Source organism: Salvelinus fontinalis, chromosome 20 (genome assembly GCF_029448725.1).
Source record: "Salvelinus fontinalis isolate EN_2023a chromosome 20, ASM2944872v1, whole genome shotgun sequence".
Lineage (NCBI taxonomy): Eukaryota > Metazoa > Chordata > Actinopteri > Salmoniformes > Salmonidae > Salvelinus > Salvelinus fontinalis.
In genome coordinates, this window is record NC_074684.1 from 43,896,757 (window position 1) to 43,916,909 (window position 20,153).

General features: G+C 44.4%; 1 long non-coding RNA gene across 1 annotated transcript; it reads right to left on the minus strand.

Annotated features, from left to right (window-relative positions):
- Positions 1–7,016: 7,016 nt before the first annotated feature.
- On the minus strand, positions 7,017–15,912 carry LOC129817948 (uncharacterized). Its single transcript, XR_008753823.1, has 2 exons — positions 15,827–15,912; positions 7,017–7,471 (listed from the first exon to the last, which is right to left on the minus strand). It is a non-coding gene; the product is annotated as an uncharacterized LOC129817948 (long non-coding RNA).
- Between the last annotated feature and the right edge of the window lie 4,241 nt (positions 15,913–20,153).

The window sequence follows — 20,153 nt, forward strand, 5'->3', positions numbered from 1 at the left end:
TCAGAACTGGGCTGGTGGAAAATTCACAGTGCCCTCTTGCGGTTGAAGTAAACGAGGCTCCGAAGTGCCTATAAATTAGGTAGTTGTTGAAGGGAGCCTAAAGGCCAGCAGATGGCGGTATGAGTTAATTTTACCGTCCACATGCATTGTATGCAGCCGGCAATAGAGTACCACAATATGACTCATAATACCCATAAAACCTAGCGGTAAAACAGAAATGATTCCAATCGTTTTTCCACCATTCATTTTTTTCTCATAGGGGATTTTTTAGAAACACTTAAAATAAGGGCTGTGTTTTGTGTAGAATTACCGTGGCGTGACATTTTGCTAACTGTGTAAATCTCTCTTGGACAAGGTGGTCTTTAGTATAACATCAATGGAAAAAAGGCCCGTTCTGGCTCCGGACCTGCAATGTGCATTACCATGGACTTCACATAGGCTACCGGAGGCCAGTGATGTAGTGGTAAAAAAAAATTGTTGGGTAAACTCAGATTTCCGGTTTCTAAATTTAAAAAAAGTAACACTCACTACTTTCAATGTATTTTTCTGAAAATGGTGGGTAACAACGTTTACTTGTGTTTACCCTCCAATAGGCCTACACCACTGCTGGTAGCCTACCCTCAGCCGAGGCAATTTTACAAAACTGAAATATGAGCTTTACATAAGAATTCAGACCCTTTACTCAGTACTTTGTTGAAGCACCTTTGGCAGCGATTACAGACTCGAGTCTTCTTGGGTATGATGCTTGGAACACCTGTATTTGGGGAGTTTCTCCCATTCTTCTCTGCAGATCCTTTGAAGCTCTATCAGGTTGGATTGGGAGCGTCACTGCACAGCTATTTTCAGGTCTCTCCAGAGATGTTCAACCCTGTTTAAGTCCAGGCTCTGGCTGGGCCACTCAACGACATTCAGAGACCTTTTATATATATATTTTTTTTAACCTTTATTTAACGTTGCAAGTGAGTTAAGAACAAATTCTTATTTACAATGACGGCCTAGGAACAGTGGGTTCAGGGGCAGAACGACATATTTTTACCTTGTCAGCTCAGGATTCAAACTAGCAACCTTTCGGTTACTGGCCCAACACTCTAACCACTAGACTACCTGCCACCCAGACTTGTCTTGAAGCCACTCCTGCGTTGTCTTGGCTGTCTGCTTAGGGTCGTTTTCCTGTTGGAAGGTTAACCTTTGCCCCAGTCTGCAGTCCTGAGTGCTCTGGAGCAGGTTTTCATCAAGGATCTCTCCGTTCATCTTTCCCTCAAATCTGACTAGTCTCCCAGTCCCTGCCGCTGAAAATCATTCCCACAGCTCGATGCTGTTACCACCATGCTTCACCGTATGGATGGTGGCAGGTTTCCTCCAGATGTGACTGTCACGGATCCCCCCCGGTACTGCTGCTCATTCCGCGCACCAGTTCCGGAGGTCTACGTCACCGGCCTTCTAGGCGTCACTGAACTGGATTCATCACCGCCAACCCCGGACTGTCTCGTCTGATTCGCCCTGATTAGGATGTTATATATGTGCCCTCTGTTCCTCATTGTCCTGGTCGGTTATTGTTACCATGTCCGTTGGTCTTGTGAGTACCTGTGCTCTGTTTTATCGGCTTTCGTGCTATGTGCTATTGTGCACTTGTTATTATGGGTCTCGTCCCGTGTATCATTATTTACAGGGTTTCACCTCACTCTTTTGTTTGGGTTTCATCCCTGTGTTATATATATATATATACTCACACACGCACGTGTTTGTTTTGGGTTTCATCCCTGTGTTATATATATATATATATACTCACACACGCGCGTGTTTGTTTTGGGCTTCGTCCCTGTCGTAAACACGACGTACTTTAATTTCGGTGGAGAAATAAAAAAACCTGATGACATATTCCTGCACCTGCCTCCTATCATTATACAGCGTGACAGTGACGCTTGGCTTTCAGGGCGAAGAGTCCAGTCTTGGTTTCATCAGACCAGAGAATCTTGTTTCTCATGGTCTGAAAGTCCTTTAGGTTATTTCTGGCAAACTCCAAGCAGGCTGTTTTGTGCCTTTGACTGAGGAGTGGCTTCTGTCTGGTCACTCTACCAGAAAGGCCTGATTTGTGCAGTACTGCAGAGATGGTTGTCCTTTTGCAAGGTCCTTCTCCCTCGATTGCTCAGTTTGGCCGGCTCTAGGAAGAGTCTTGGTGGTTCCAAACTTCATCCATTTCAGAATGATGGAGGCTACTGTGTTCTTGGGGACCTTCAATGCTGCAGAAATGTTTTAGTACCCTTCCCCAGATTTGTGCCTCGACACAATCCTGTCTCAGAGCTCTACGGACAATTCCTTCGACCTCGTGGCTTGGTTTTTGCTCTGACATGCAATGTCAACTGGGAGACCTTATATAGACAGGTGGGTGCTTTTCTAAATCATGTCCAATCAATTGAATTTACCACCAGTTTTATTTATCCATTATTTTACCAGGTAAGTTGACTGAGAACACGTTCTCATTTGCAGCAACGACCTGGGGAATAGTTACAGGGGAGAGGAGGGGGATGAATGAGCCAATTGTAAACTGGGGATTATTAGGTGACCATGATGGTTTGAGGGCCAGATTGGGAATTTAGCCAGGACACCGGGGTTAACACCCCTACTCTTACGATAAGTGCCATGGGATCTTTAATGACCTCAGAGAGTCAGGACACCCGTTTAACGTCCCATCCGAAAGACGGCACCCTACACAGGGCAGTGTCCCCAATCACTGCCCTGGGGCATTGGGATATTTGTTTAGACCAGAGGAAAGAGTGCCTCCTACTGGCCCTCCAACACCACTTCCAGCAGCATCTGGTCTCTCATCCAGGGACTGACCAGGACCAACCCTGCTTAGCTTCAGAAGCAAGCCAGCAGTGGTATGCAGGGTGGTATGCTGCTGGCATAAAGTTGTAGAAACATCAAGGATAATCAATGTAAACAGGATGCACCTGAGCTCAATTTCGAGTCTCATAAGCAAAGGGTCTGAATACTTATGTAAACAAGGTATGTCTGTTTAAAAAAATAAATAATAATAAAATAAAACATAAAAAAAAAAACTGTTTACACTTTGTCATTATTGTGTATTGTGTGTAGATTGAATAGAACAAATATATTTAATCCATCTTAGAGTAAGGCTGTAACGCAATAAAATGTGGATCTGAATACTTTATACAGATACTATATATATATATATATGTATATATACTATATACAGATCAAGGGATCTGAATACTTTCTGAATGCACATCAGAGGAGACTCAAATAAAACAAAACCGTTTGAAATAGAAGCAGTAGGTTTTCTCCCCCCCCCCCAAAAAAAAAAATATTGATAACATTCCACCCATGAGGCCACTAGAGGGCGATTTGGTAATTTGACTGCAGGAAAGGCACCCTGTTCAAATCATGGATCTTGGCGATGCACTGTAAGTGTAACTATGCCTACGTAACATTTCATTATGTTTTGCCGTGAAAACAGTTCTCATGGGAACACAAATCCACAACAATGTAAGCCTAGGCCATTGCAAAATGGTGGTATACTACTTCTGGTCAACGATAGACACGGAGAACACCAGTACCCACGATGCACCTGGAAAACAAAGCAATGAGCGCTCTAAACAGCTGACTTGGAAAAACAAAACAATGATAAATCAATGAATAAATCTAATGTATTTGTAACAAAGGCAATTAAAAAAAATCAAGAAAGCATTGCAAACAAATGGGAAAAATTAGGAAGCACAAAGGAAAATCTAATAGATGAGTCTGAAATTCAGCACTACTGAGTGGACAGCGCGACCACATAGAAAGAAAAACTTAAACCATGACATAGAGGTGGAAATATTAGTTTTTATTTTCATATTTACCACTGTAAAACATATTTACCATTTCATTTTAAACCGACAGGGAAATGGTTAAATTAGCAGTATTTAGAGACCCCCCCTCAAAGTTGGACTTTTGTTGCATTTAGGGGAGCTAACGTCTCATTCAGGGGAACTGAGCCCCCCCCCCCCCCCTCTGGCTCCACCGTATTTCGCACATTGCCTAAAACATTCTCCATTCAGGCTGCAATTCGATTTCATCCTTTACTTTTTTTAGGCTGGAAAAAATGGGTGAAAATATGCCTTCTTTCTTTATGAAACACCATTTTTCACCACCATGCTAGAATGGCTAACGCCTAGGAATGCTACTTCCTGATGGTGAACCCCGCGTTCACGCAATATCCAACATTCCGGGATTAGCATTTAGCCACTTTAGCATGGTGGAGGAAAATGGTGTTTCGTAAGGAAAGCACATTGTACCCATTTGTTTTCTTCCTTTCTTGCCATTAAATCAAGTTAAGGAGGAAATTGAATTGCAGCCTGAATGGAGAATGTTTTATGTACGAACCGCTCCACGGGGGATACGGGTGTATTACCGGTTGCATACAATGCATTTGGACGGTAAGATGAACTCGATATCACCATCTGCTGGCCTTTGGGCTATGTTGAGGGCTTGTTCTTTAGAAAACATATATATAGTGTCAGTCATCGGACTTCAACGTACTCATTGTTCTCTCAGATTAGGTCTTTATTGTAGAAATCCTCTTAAGGATCGGACCCTTTTTTTTAATGTTCGCCTAAAATGACATACGCAAATCTAACTGCCTGTAGCTCACGACCTGAAGCAGTGATATGCATATCCTTGATACCATTTGAAAGGAAACACTTTGAAGTTTGTGGAAATGTGAAAGGAATGTAGGAGAATATAACACATTAGATCTGGTAAAATATAATACAAAGAAAAAAACATGTGTTTTATTTATTTTTTAATTGCAAGAGAAAGGCCAACAATGTATTATTCCAGTTTCATGCTAATCACATTAACGCACATTAGCTCAACCGCGTGGTGGGGTGGGGCGATGACGACGACAACGACACCGATCCCGGGAGAGGTTTTAAAGTAAAACCCTCAGCCTTCGTCAGTTTTTTGGAGAATGGACACATGAAACAGGCTTTTATTTCAAAATGCCTTCATATTGGTTCAGGGACCAATCACAATGGGAATACAACACAAAACGTGATTGGTAAAAAAAATGGCCAAAATTTGACCGATAGGAGACGATTTAGAAAAATATAAAAGCCTCGTTCACTTTGTACCCAAACTGGACTTAGGTGTAGACTTAACATAGTGACATTTTACGACTTTTCTCGCACTGTCAATATGATACTGTAGCGCACAACTGTGCAGGGAAGTGAACCCGGGTCGCGTGAAAGGCCACCGCCCTATTCATCGTGCCAACTAGGTGGGAATTGTAATGTGGCTCATATAGCAAGGATCGCTACACTGTTCCTCTCCAAACGGGAAGGCTTGTCCCCTAGCTTCGACTACTCAGCCCCTTCACACATTCGAGCCATGCGTTCCCGATGGCCTCTTCTGACACCAATGTAGCAAACGGTGGGGCAGAGAAGCAAACCCGGGGTGGCTGGCGTGAAAAACAAAACAAATAGGGTTCACCCACTTTGGTGGGACTTGTTACATGACTTATATAGCGAGGATCGCAACAGCACAAATGTAACAACAGCCGGAGCGCACCGGACACGAAACCACAAACGTAACAAATATCACTGTGCCATTCGATGTATTATCTGGGTGAAAATGTTTCTCCTGTGCAGAGCAAAACAATGTAGAAGCATATGTGATGGTCACAAATTTCAAGTCAAACTATGACAACAGTATCATATTGTGAGCAAACCTTCTATTATCCAATGACAACACCTTGGTGACTAGAGGGCTGTGTTGCTGGGGACAATTAAAGGGAGTATCCGGTACTTTTGTTTACTTTTTAATCCAGTAGTTCCTAAAGTAGGGCCCAAGTGCCAAAGTGGTCCCCGAAAATTCCGTCCTACATCCCATATGTGCAACACTCACTGCTCTCAGCTCTCTCGCTCTGCTGTGAGGGATTTTTGCTAGCTGTCACTCAAATGGTGAGGGACTGAATCGTATTGGCTGGAACTCAAATTACTCAAATGGTGAGGGGGCTGTGTCCACGTGGGGGGAAGGGGGGAATGTGGGCAGGGCACATCTTCCAGAAACAGTCGCTTTCAAACTAGGGATTTCATGGCTAATTGAGGTAAAACAGTAATTCTGCTCATAGACTATGCATGCAGGAACTACACGTTGACACATTCAACCCAAAGCGGGAGGTTTAAAAAAGACTTACTAGTTGCCAAAGTACTGGATCATGTGTTAATACAGGGAATGTAATAGTTTCATTCCTTGGTTAATACAGGGAATGTAATAGTTTCATTCCTTGGTTAATACAGGGAATGTAATAATTTAATTCCTTGGTTAATTGTAACGGTCCTGACCAGTTTTATGTTGTTTTTGTATGTGTAATTGGTCAGGGCGTTAGTTTTGGGTGGGCAGTCTATGTTATCTGTTTCTATGTTGGTTGTGGTTGCCTGGTATGGCTCTTAATTAGAGGCAGGTGTTTTGCGTTCTCCTCTAATTAAGAGTCATATTTAGGTAGGGTGTTCTCACTGTTTGTTTGTGGGTGATTGTCTTCCGTGTCTGTATGTTATTTCGTACCACACGGGACTGTTTCGGTTTATGTAGTCTGTTTCCTGTCCGTGAGTTTACGTGTAGTTATGTAAGTTTATGTTCAGGTTTCGTTGACGTCGTTTTCTTGTTTTTTGTAAAGTTGAAAGTGTTTTGTTTTTTTCGTGTTGCCATCATCATCGTGTTAAATAAAAAGATGGCTTATTTCCCTGAAGCTGCATTTTGGTCTGATGATCCTTCTCTCCTCTCCTCATCTGAGGAGGAGGAGAGCGACAGCCGTTACATTAATACAGGGAATGTAATAGTTTAATTCCTTGGTTAATACAGGGAATGTAATAGTTTCATTCCTTGGTTAATACAGGGAATGTAATAGTTTAATTCCTTGGTTAATACAGGGAATGTAATAGTTTCATTCCTTGGCTAATACCCAGCAACTCATATAGCACAGCAACCCAATGTAAATATGACAGAGATAAAAGCACGGTCACATCTTTAATTCTTTATTTTTTAAAACACAACATAAAAATGTACGTAACAGAAACATCTAAAAAATGTATCCACAGTGGTACAAAAAGTAGATTAATTTGACCTGATTCAGACACACAAAAGCAACAGCAGTAGGCTACAGTAGTACAGTAGTAGTAGTGTACACTCTGTCTTTCGTTCCCGCTGTGGATGTCTGTCTGCTGACTGAGGTCACGACGCAGTAGCTGGTTGAAGGGGACCAAACCTCTCTGAAACACCTGACTTGGTTCCGTTTGACCAGCCACAGCGAGGCGTGCTGTTCAGGACGAGAGGGAAAGCGAGAGAGGGGGGTGGGGGAGGAGATAGGACAGGGGTGAGGAGAGGAAGAAAGAAAGAAAGAGAGACAGGAGGGCAGTGGAGTTGATATTTTGTAGCCGTGACGTCAGAGTTCCACATCGTCCTCTTGTTCCTGTTTATGAAAAGAGAGAAAGAAAAACAGGAAAAGGGGAGGTCAGTAAAAGCACAACAGTGATGACACGGTACTATAACATATGATATGGAGAGGCTGTCATTTTCCCTACCATAACATTACTCCCAGAACTATCACTGTGCAATCTGGAAACTAATCATCCCTACCATAACATTACTCACAGAACTATCACTGTCCAATCTGGAAACGAATCATCCCTACCATAACATTACTCACAGAACTATCACTGTGCAATCTGGAAACTAATCATCCCTACCATAACATTACTCACAGAACTATCACTGTCCAATCTGGAAACTAATCATCCCTACCATAACATTACTCACAGAACTATCACTGTGCAATCTGGAAACTAATCATCCCTACCATAACATTACTCACAGAACTATCACTGTCCAATCTGGAAACTAATCATCCCTACCATAACATTACTCACAGAACTATCACTGTCCAATCTGGAAACTAATCATCCCTACCATAACATTACTCACAGAACTATCACTGTCCAATCTGGAAACTAATCATCCCTACCATAACATTACTCACAGAACTATCACTGTCCAATCTGGAAACTAATCATCCCTACCATAACAATACTCACAGAACTATCACTGTCCAATCTGGAAACTAATCATCCCTACCATAACATTACTCACAGAACTATCACTGTCCAATCTGGAAACTAATCATCCCTACCATAACATTACTCACAGAACTATCACTGTCCAATCTGGAAACTAATCATCCCTACCATAACATTACTCACAGAACTATCACTGTCCAATCTGGAAACTAATCATCCCTACCATAACATTACTCACAGAACTATCACTGTCCAATCTGGAAACTAATCATCCCTACCATAACATTACTCACAGAACTATCACTGTGCAATCTGGAAACTAATCATCCCTACCATAACATTACTCACAGAACTATCACTGTCCAATCTGGAAACTAATCATCCCTACCATAACATTACTCACAGAACTAGCACTGTCCAATCTGGAAACTAATCATCCCTACCATAACATTACTCACAGAACTATCACTGTCCAATCTGGAAACTAATCATCCCTACCATAACATTACTCACAGAACTATCACTGTCCAATCTGGAAACTAATCATCCCTACCATAACAATACTCACAGAACTATCACTGTCCAATCTGGAAACTAATCATCCCTACCATAACATTACTCACAGAACTATCACTGTCCAATCTGGAAACTAATCATCCCTACCATAACATTACTCACAGAACTATCACTGTCCAATCTGGAAACTAATCATCCCTACCATAACATTACTCACAAAACTATCACTGTCCAATCTGGAAACTAATCATCCCTACCATAACATTACTCACAGAACTATCACTGTCCAATCTGGAAACTAATCATCCCTACCATAACATTACTCACAGAACTATCACTGTCCAATCTGGAAACGAATCATCCCTACCATAACATTACTCACAGAACTATCACTGTGCAATCTGGAAACGAATCATCCCTACCATAACATTACTCACAGAGCTATCACTGTCCAATCTGGAAACTAATCATCCCTACCATAACATTACTCACAGAACTATCACTGTCCAATCTGGAAACTAATCATCCCTACCATAACATTACTCACAGAACTATCACTGTCCAATCTGGAAACTAATCATCCCTACCATAACATTACTCACAGAACTATCACTGTCCAATCTGGAAACTAATCATCCCTACCATAACATTACTCACAGAACTATCACTGTCCAATCTGGAAACTAATCATCCCTACCATAACATTACTCACAGAACTATCACTGTCCAATCTGGAAACTAATCATCCCTACCATAACATTACTCACAGAACTATCACTGTGCAATCTGGAAATTAATCATCCCTACCATAACATTACTCACAGAACTATCACTGTCCAATCTGGAAACGAATCATCCCTACCATAACATTACTCACAGAACTATCACTGTCCAATCTGGAAACGAATCATCCCTACCATAACATTACTCACAGAACTATCACTGTCCAATCTGGAAACGAATCATCCCTACCATAACATTACTCACAGAACTATCACTGTCCAATCTGGAAACTAATCATCCCTACCATAACATTACTCACAGAACTATCACTGTCCAATCTGGAAACTAATCATCCCTACCATAACATTACTCACAGAACTATCACTGTCCAATCTGGAAACTAATCATCCCTACCATAACATTACTCACAGAACTATCACTGTCCAATCTGGAAACTAATCATCCCTACCATAACATTACTCACAGAACTATCACTGTCCAATCTGGAAACTAATCATCCCTACCATAACATTACTCACAGAACTATCACTGTCCAATCTGGAAACGAATCATCCCTACCATAACATTACTCCCAGAACTATCACTGTCCAATCTGGAAACGAATCATCCCTACCATAACATTACTCACAGAACTATCACTGTCCAATCTGGAAACTAATCATCCCTACCATAACATTACTCACAGAACTATCACTGTCCAATCTGGAAACTAATCATCCCTACCATAACATTACTCACAGAACTATCACTGTCCAATCTGGAAACTAATCATCCCTACCATAACATTACTCACAGAACTATCACTGTCCAATCTGGAAACGAATCATCCCTACCATAACATTACTCACAGAACTATCACTGTCCAATCTGGAAACGAATCATCCCTACCATAACATTACTCACAGAACTATCACTGTCCAATCTGGAAACTAATCATCCCTACCATAACATTACTCACAGAACTATCACTGTCCAATCTGGAAACGAATCATCCCTACCATAACATTACTCACAGAACTATCACTGTCCAATCTGGAAACGAATCATCCCTACCATAACATTACTCACAGAACTATCACTGTCCAATCTGGAAACGAATCATCCCTACCATAACATTACTCACAGAACTATCACTGTCCAATCTGGAAACTAATCATCCCTACCATAACATTACTCACAGAACTATCACTGTCCAATCTGGAAACTAATCATCCCTACCATAACATTACTCACAGAACTATCACTGTCCAATCTGGAAACGAATCATCCCTACCATAACATTACTCACAGAACTAGCACTGTCCAATCTGGAAACTAATCATCCCTACCATAACATTACTCACAGAACTATCACTGTGCAATCTGGAAACGAATCATCCCTACCATAACATTACTCACAGAACTATCACTGTCCAATCTGGAAACTAATCATCCCTACCATAACATTACTCACAGAACTATCACTGTCCAATCTGGAAACTAATCATCCCTACCATAACATTACTCACAGAACTATCACTGTCCAATCTGGAAACTAATCATCCCTACCATAACATTACTCACAGAACTATCACTGTCCAATCTGGAAACGAATCATCCCTACCATAACATTACTCACAGAACTATCACTGTCCAATCTGGAAACTAATCATCACTCTCGAGTGGCGCAGCGGTCTAAGGCACTGCATCTTAGTGCTACAGGCGTCACTACAGACACCCTGGTTTGAATCCAGGCTGTATCACAACCGGCCGTGATTGGGAGTCCCATAGGGCGGCGCACAATTCGTTCTGGGTTTGGCCGGGGAAATAAGAAGTTGTTCTTAACTGACTTGTCTAGTTAAATACATTTTAAGTAAAACATTACTCGCAGAACTATCACTGTCCAATCTGGAAACGAATCATCCCTACCATAACATTACTCACAGAACTATCACTGTCCAATCTGGAAACGAATCATCCCTACCATAACATTACTCACAGAACTATCACTGTCCAATCTGGAAACTAATCATCCCTACCATAACATTACTCACAGAACTATCACTGTCCAATCTGGAAACGAATCATCCCTACCATAACATTACTCACAGAACTAGCACTGTCCAATCTGGAAACGAATCATCCCTACCATAACATTACTCACAGAACTATCACTGTCCAATCTGGAAACGAATCATCCCTACCATAACATTACTCACAGAACTATCACTGTCCAATCTGGAAACGAATCATCCCTACCATAACATTACTCACAGAACTATCACTGTCCAATCTGGAAACGAATCATCCCTACCATAACATTACTCACAGAACTATCACTGTCCAATCTGGAAACTAATCATCCCTACCATAACATTACTCACAGAACTATCACTGTCCAATCTGGAAACGAATCATCCCTACCATAACATTACTCACAGAACTATCACTGTCCAATCTGGAAACTAATCATCCCTACCATAACATTACTCACAGAACTATCACTGTCCAATCTGGAAACTAATCATCCCTACCATAACATTACTCACAGAACTATCACTGTCCAATCTGGAAACAAATCATCCCTACCATAACATTACTCACAGAACTAGCACTGTCCAATCTGGAAACGAATCATCCCTACCATAACATTACTCACAGAACTATCACTGTCCAATCTGGAAACGAATCATCCCTACCATAACATTACTCACAGAACTATCACTGTCCAATCTGGAAACGAATCATCCCTACCATAACATTACTCACAGAACTATCACTGTCCAATCTGGAAACTAATCATCACTCCCGAGTGGCGCAGCGGTCTAAGGCACTGCATCTTAGTGCTACAGGCGTCACTACAGACACCCTGGTTTGAATCCAGGCTGTATCACAACCGGCCGTGATTGGGAGTCCCATAGGGCGGCGCACAATTCGTTCTGGGTTTGGCCGGGGAAATAAGAAGTTGTTCTTAACTGACTTGTCTAGTTAAATACATTTTAAGGAAAACATTACTCGCAGAACTATCACTGTCCAATCTGGAAGCTAATAAGACCATTGGGCTAAATCTTGTTTCACTGGACTAGACAGACATGGAGAAAGTGATGTTACTGAGCAGAGTAGACCTCTCCCATCCTAGGAAGTCATTGTTAAATAATAATTTGTTCTTAATAACTGACTTGCCTAGTTAAATAAAGGTTAAATAAAGGTTAAATAAAGGTTAAATAAAGGTTAAATAAAAGTTAAATTAATAAATAATATTATTAGAGATACAAACAACTCAACCCACTCCCAATGACAACCCCACCTCTCCCTTCTTTCCCAACCCTACCTCTCCCTCCCTCTCCCTTCTTTCCCAACCCTCCCTCTCCCTCCCTCTCCCTCCCTCTCCCTTCTTTCCCAACCCCACCTCTCCCTCCCTCTCCCTTCTTTCCCAACCCTACCTCTCCCTCCCTCTCCCCCCCTCTCCCTCCCTCTCCCCTTCTTTCCCAACCCCACCTCTCCCTCCCTCTCCCTTCTTTCCCAACCCTACCTCTCCCTCCCTCTCCCTTCTTTCCCAACCCCCCCTCTCCCCACCTCTCCCCTTCTTTCCCAACCCTCCCTCTCCCTCCCTCTCCCCTTCTTTCCCAACCCCACCTCTCCCTCCCTCTCCCTTCTTTCCCAACCCCACCTCTCCCTCCCTCTCCCCTTCTTTCCCAACCCTACCTCTCCCTCCCTCTCCCTCCCTCCCCCTTCTTTCCCAACCCCACCTCTCCCTCCCTCCCCCTTCTTTCCCAACCCTACCTCTCCCTCCCTCTCCCTTCTTTCCCAACCCTACCTCTCCCTCCCTCTCCCTCCCTCCCCTTCTTTCCCAACCCCACCTCTCCCTCCCTCCCCCTTCTTTCCCAACCCCACCTCTCCCTCCCTCCCCCTTCTTTCCCAACCCCACCTCTCCCTCCCTCTCCCTTCTTTCCCAACCCCACCTCTCCCTCCCTCTCCCCTTCTTTCCCAACCCCACCTCTCCCTCCCTCTCCCTTCTTTCCCAACCCCACCTCTCCCTCCCTCTCCCTTCTTTCCCAACCCCACCTCTCCCTCCCTCTCCCCTTCTTTCCCAACCCCACCTCTCCCTCCCTCTCCCTTCTTTCCCAACCCCACCTCTCCCCTTCTTTCCCAACCCCACCTCTCCCTCCCTCTCCCTTCTTTCCCAACCCCACCTCTCCCTCCCTCTCCCCTTCTTTCCCAACCCCACCTCTCCCTCCCTCTCCCTTCTTTCCCAACCCCACCTCTCCCCTTCTTTCCCAACCCCACCTCTCCCTCCCTCTCCCTTCTTTCCCAACCCACCTCTCCCTCCCTCTCCCCTTCTTTCCCAACCCCACCTCTCCCTCCCTCTCCCTTCTTTCCCAACCCCACCTCTCCCTCCCTCTCCCTTCTTTCCCAACCCCACCTCTCCCTCCCTCTCCCTTCTTTCCCAACCCCACCTCTCCCTCCCTCTCCCTTCTTTCCCAACCCCACCTCTCCCTCCCTCTCCCCTTCTTTCCCAACCCCACCTCTCCCTCCCTCTCCCTTCTTTCCCAACCCCACCTCTCCCTCCCTCTCCCTTCTTTCCCAACCCTACCTCTCCCTCCCTCTCCCTTCTTTCCCAACCCCACCTCTCCCTCCCTCTCCCTTCTTTCCCAACCCTACCTCTCCCTCCCTCTCCCTTCTTTCCCAACCCCACCTCTCCCTCCCTCTCCCCTTCTTTCCCAACCCCACCTCTCCCTCCCTCTCCCTTCTTTCCCAACCCCACCTCTCCCTCCCTCTCCCTTCTTTCCCAACCCCACCTCTCCCTCCCTCTCCCCTTCTTTCCCAACCACTCCTCGTGTTGCTATAACTGGGGACAGCTGTTCGGTCAATCCCCCATGACTGTCAGCAGCAGGGCTGGGCAGGGCAGAGGTACGTCACAAATGGCAGCCTATTTCCTTTAAAGTGCACTACTTTTGACAATGGCCCATAAGGCTCTGGTCAAAAGTAGTACACTATTTAAGAAATAGGGTGCCATTTCACCCAAACACCCAGCTAATGGTTAACGTCCACACGTGTCTGGGCTGAAGGACACCGAATGAAGAACAGTCCCTTCCACCTGTTGGCTGGGCCACACACACACACACGCACGCACGCACGCACACTCACGCACACTCACGCACGCACGCACGCACACACACACACACACACATGCACACACACATGCGCGCACACACACGCACACACGCACGCGCGCGCGCACACACACACACACACACACACACACACACACACACACACACACACACACACACACACACACACACACACACACACACACACACACACACACACACACACACACACACACACACACATATTCTAAACTTCTACTCCTCTATACAGATGCCAATAAAACGGCCATTCAGTCTTGCAGCCTCAGTTTTCATCCCAACAAACATCCTCTTCTCCCGCTTGGCGCTCCAGTCCCCTTGTAACCACACACTTCCTTACATTCCATAACAGCAGTATTCATATGGGGATATAAGGAAGCATGTCTTCACAGGAGGCAACGACAGGATCTCCTCCCTGACAGACCAGGCCCCCCGGCTAGAGGACACAAAGCATCCGTTCATTACCGCACAGTCCCAGGGAAGTGTGAGCAGAACCTTTAACTGTCTAACAATGGTTAACTGTAGATTTATCCTAAATGCCACCCTATTGGTTAACTGTAGATTTATCCTAAATGGCACCCTATTTCCTATATAGTGCACTTCATTTTAATCAGGCCTCTATGGACCCTGTACAAAAGTAGTGCACTACATAGGGAATAGGTTGTCATTTGGGATGAGAGAGAGAGAGAGAGAGAGAGAGAGAGAGAGAGAGGTGTAACTGAAGCTCCCATCCGTAATCAGTTTAAAGTGAAACACGTTGGTTAACCTGAAGGAAGTAGCAGGACGAAACGAGGTACGTTGTGGTGTTGACGTGCAGTTAGACGTTAGGTTAAACTCACAAGGTTAAATCTTGTTCAATGGAACGATTGTCTTAAATCGAATTACATTATCAATAATAAAAAAAAAAAATTGAGATCTGAATCATTTGAATATTCTTCTATAAAGAGGATTTTCGGGAACATAGCCGAGATTATCTCTAAACGGAGTCAGTGACGATGAAGTTTGATGGGTAATGCTGCAGTAATAATGCTGCAGCCATGTTGGATGACTGGCTGCCTGTCCCTAGTGGTCAGTAACTTTAGACCTCATGTGTCTAGATAACTCAGAGGGTTGAGACACACGCACACGCACACACACACACACACACACACACGGACTACTAACACATAAAGGTCACTAGCGATTAAAGTTCATCAACATTGTGCAGTATGTCACGTTGTGATATCTGAAACACCAATGAATACATTTGACTGAAATCTCAACAACAAAATGGTTTTAAGATGACCACAACTAGTAAAAGTAGAGGCAAGACAATATATTGTATTAAACTTTTACTTTTAACAAAATCATTTTCTGTACCTTTCCTGCGATTCATGTTCTCATCCACATCCCAGAGTCTTCCTTGTCTCCACCGTAGCGTGGAAATAGGTCATTCAGACAGTCTGTCCTTGATGCACTCTACTAAACTCCATCCAGAAAGCTGGCTCCACTGAACATGTTCAATTCTACCTTACTACATCTTTCCCTTCTCTGCAATGAATTCTGGGAACCTAAAAGCATTCTAAGAACCTAAAAGCATTCTAGGAACCTAAAAGCATTCTAAGATCCTAAAAGCATTCTAGGAACCTAAAAGCATTCTAAGAACCTAAAAGCATTCTAGGAACCTAAAAGCATTCTAAGATCCTAAAAGCATTATAGGAACCTAAAAGCATTCTAAGAACCTGAAAGCATTGTAGGAACCTAAAAGAATTCTAGGAACCTTCAAGAATCTAACAAGACCAAGACAAACCAACAGCTAACAGCCAACATGATCCTCACTTTCCTGACACCACACTGTTGATCAAAGACAGGAACCGTGTGACACCTCAGCAAACAGAAGCTCACCTTCAGGCCTCTAGATTGCACCCAGGCGGTGCCTCCTTCTCATCCCCTCTTCTCTCTACAGATCACCCCTCTCCTTTCTGCTCCTCACCTGACGAAGGCTTCACATCCTGCTAGTGGTCCAGAGTGTCATTGTCCCAACGTCATAAACCACAGATAGACATTAGCTAACAACTGTTCCAACACCTGCTGCTACGCCTGTCTCATGGTCTCCCTGTTCCCCCGTCCCCCTGTCTCACGTCCCACTCTCAGCTCACATGGTACAGCAAATCAGGGGGATTTGATGGGGAGAGAGCACAGAACATGTGACTCTAAGCTATTTGATTATGAGTACTTTAGGTTTTACTGAGATGAAAATAGTAATATTATAGTAAATTCTTCACCATCTACTTGTAGCAAACATCAGAATCATCTATTGAACAATCAGGAGCTTTTCACTTTTATCAACTAGCAGAACTTCTAGAAAAGTACTTTCAAAGTATTGAACTAAAAAAAGGTTTACTGGAAAGCTGCCCAGCAACAGTTCCTCAAAGCCAACAGATCTCCACAAACAGAACATAACTCAGCCACACCTGGTGCCATAACTCCAAACTAAATACCCACTGACAGTGACACAGCCAACACACCTCTCCTAGTCCTTCAAGTTCTCTAGGCCCTCAACCAGACCACAACATTCCTGTAGCAGTCCTCAACCTCTCTCTCCCCTTTCTTCCTTCCTTCCCGCCTGGGCTGCTGTCCTCTCCTCCTCTACCAGTCCTCCAGTCCCTATCTTTTACCTGTCTGTGTTTCTCTCTCTTCCTGTCTTTCTTCCCTCTCCTCTCCTCTCCTCTCCTCTCCTCTCCTCTCCTCTCCTCTCCTCTCCTCTCCTCTCCCTCTCCTCTCCCTCTCCTCTCCTCTCCTCTCCTCTCCTCTCCTCTCCTCTCCTCTCCTCTCCCTCTCCTCTATTCTCCTCTCCTCTCCTCTCCTCTCCTCTCCTCTCCTCTCCTCTCCTCTCCTCTCCTCTCCTCTCCTCTCCTCTCCTGCCGTACCGTCCCGGTGTTCCTTCTTCTGTGTCCAGCCAGTGGATTGTGTCCAGATCAGTACTCCTCGCCTGGCCTTTTCTATCCGCTGGGTGTGCCCCCCTCCCCAGCCTCTGCCGCGGCCTGCCCCCCCCCCCCCCCCCTCCCTCCCAAGCTTCCTCCTCGGCTTGCCCTCCGCCGCGGCCTGCCCCCCCCCCCCCCCCTCCCAAGCTTCCTCCTTGGCTTGCCCCCCTCCCCAGCCCCAGCACAGAGCAGTGGCCTACCACCTGTTGGTGTCTCTCTGAAGCCTGGGCCTTGCCTGCACCTCCTGTCCAGCCCAATCAGAGCCTGACAGGGGGCAGTGAGCCTGTAAAATCACACCTCTCAGCTGTTCACACACGGCCTGAGACACCCTACACCCCCACACGCCTGCCCAGCGTTCTCTACCCTATTCCTTTTTAAAACAAGTAAGAAGGGGTAACGCTTGGTCGGAGAAGGACAGGACCCGAGAAACAACTGCTCTTGGCTTGGGGCATTTTTATTGGTTTAGGGGTACAGTCAGAAAAGAACAGCAGTCACTGGCACAGCTGAAGAAAAGTTAGGATTTTGTCTCTCTTTGGTTCCTAGAGAGTCATACATGGAGCTATCAAAGCTAGAGTTAAACTGAAGTCTGAGTAGCTATCAAAGCTAGAGTTAAACTCTGATGTCTGAGTAGCTATCAAAGCTAGAATTAAACTGAAGTCTGAGTAGCTATCAAAGCTAGAGTTAAACTCTGACGTCTGAGTAGCTATCAAAGCCAGAGTTAAACTCTGAAGTATGAGTAGCTATCAAAGCCAGAGTTAAACTCTGGAGTCTGAGTAGCTATCAAAGCTAGAGTTAAACTCTGAAGCCTGAGTAGCTATCAAAGCTAGAGTTAAACTCTGGAGTCTGAGTAGCTATCAAAGCTAGAGTTAAACTCTGAAGCCTGAGTAGCTATCAAAGCTAGAGTTAAACTCTGAAGCCTGAGTAGCTATCAAAGCTAGAGTTAAACTCTGAAGTCTGAGTAGCTATCAAAGCCAGAGTTAAACTCTGAAGTCTGAGTAGCTATCAAAGCTAGAGTTAAACTGAAGTCTGAGTAGCTATCAAAGCCAGAGTTAAACTCTGAAGTCTAAGTAGCTATCAAAGCCAGAGTTAAACTCTGAAGTCTGAGTAGCTATCCAAGCCAGAGTTAAACTCTGAAGTCTGAGTAGCTATCAAATCCAGAGTTAAACTCTGTCTGAGTAGCTATCAAAGCCAGAGTTAAACTCTGAAGTCTGAGTAGCTATCAAAGCCAGAGTTAAACTGAAGTCTGAGTAGCTATCAAAGCCAGAGTTAAACTCTGAAGTCTGAGTAGCTATCAAAGGCAGAGTTAAACTCTGTCTGAGTAGCTATCAAAGCCAGAGTTAAACTCTGAAGTCTGAGTAGCTATCAAAGCCAGAGTTAAACTCTGAAGTCTGAGTAGCTATCAAAGCCAGAGTTAAACTCTGAAGTCTGAGTAGCTATCAAAGCCAGAGTTAAACTCTGAAGTCTGAGTAGCTATCAAAGCCAGAGTTAAATTCTGAAGTCTGAGTAGCTATCAAAGCCAGAGTTAAACTCTGAAGTTTGAGTAGCTATCAAAGCTAGAGTTAAACTCTGTCTGAGTAGCTATCAAAGCCAGAGTTAAACTCTGAAGTCTGAGTAGCTATCAAAGCCAGAGTTAAACTCTGAAGTCTGAGTAGCTATCAAAGTTAGTTAAACTCTGAAGTCTGAGTACTTTGACAGTTTCTGCCCAGTAGGTGTAAGAGTGAGTAACCAATAGTATTTCAGGCTTTAAATTCAATATTTGTTTTCTTTATTTGAGCTTAGGGTGTTTTTACAGATCCCTGTCTGGTTCACATCCTGTAGAGATCTCTGTCTGGTTCACATCCTGTAGAGATCTCTGTCTGGTTCACATCCTGTAGAGATCCCTGTCTGGTTCATATCCTGTAGAGATCCCTGTCTGGTTCACATCCTGTAGAGATCCCTGTCTGGTTCACATCCCTGTCTGGTTCACATCCTGTAGAGACCCCTGTCTGGTTCACATCCCTGTCTGGTTCACATCCTGTAGAGATCTCTGTCTGGTTCACATCCTGTAGAGACCCCTGTCTGGTTCACATCCTGTAGAGATCTCTGTCTGGTTCACATCCTGTAGAGATCCCTGTCTGGTTCACATCCTGTAGAGATCCCTGTCTGGTTCACATCCTGTAGAGATCCCTGTCTGGTTCACATCCTGTAGAGATCTCTGTCTGGTTCACATCCTGTAGAGACCCCTGTCTGGTTCACATCCTGTAGAGATCCCTGTCTGGTTCACATCCTGTAGAGATCTCTGTCTGGTTCACATCCTGTAGAGATCTCTGTCTGGTTCATATCCTGTAGAGATCCCTGTCTGGTTCACATCCTGTAGAGATCCCTGTCTGGTTCACATCCTGTAGAGATCTCTGTCTGGTTCACATCCTGTAGAGATCTCTGTCTGGTTCATATCCTGTAGAGATCCCTGTCTGGTTCACATCCTGTAGAGATCTCTGTCTGGTTCACATCCTGTAGAGATCTCTGTCTGGTTCACATCCTGTAGAGATCCCTGTCTGGTTCATATCCTGTAGAGATCCCTGTCTGGTTCACATCCTGTAGAGATCTCTGTCTGGTTCACATCCTGTAGAGATCTCTGTCTGGTTCACATCCTGTAGAGATCTCTGTCTGGTTCACATCCTGTAGAGATCTCTGTCTGGTTCACATCCTGTAGAGATCTCTGTCTGGTTCACATCCTGTAGAGA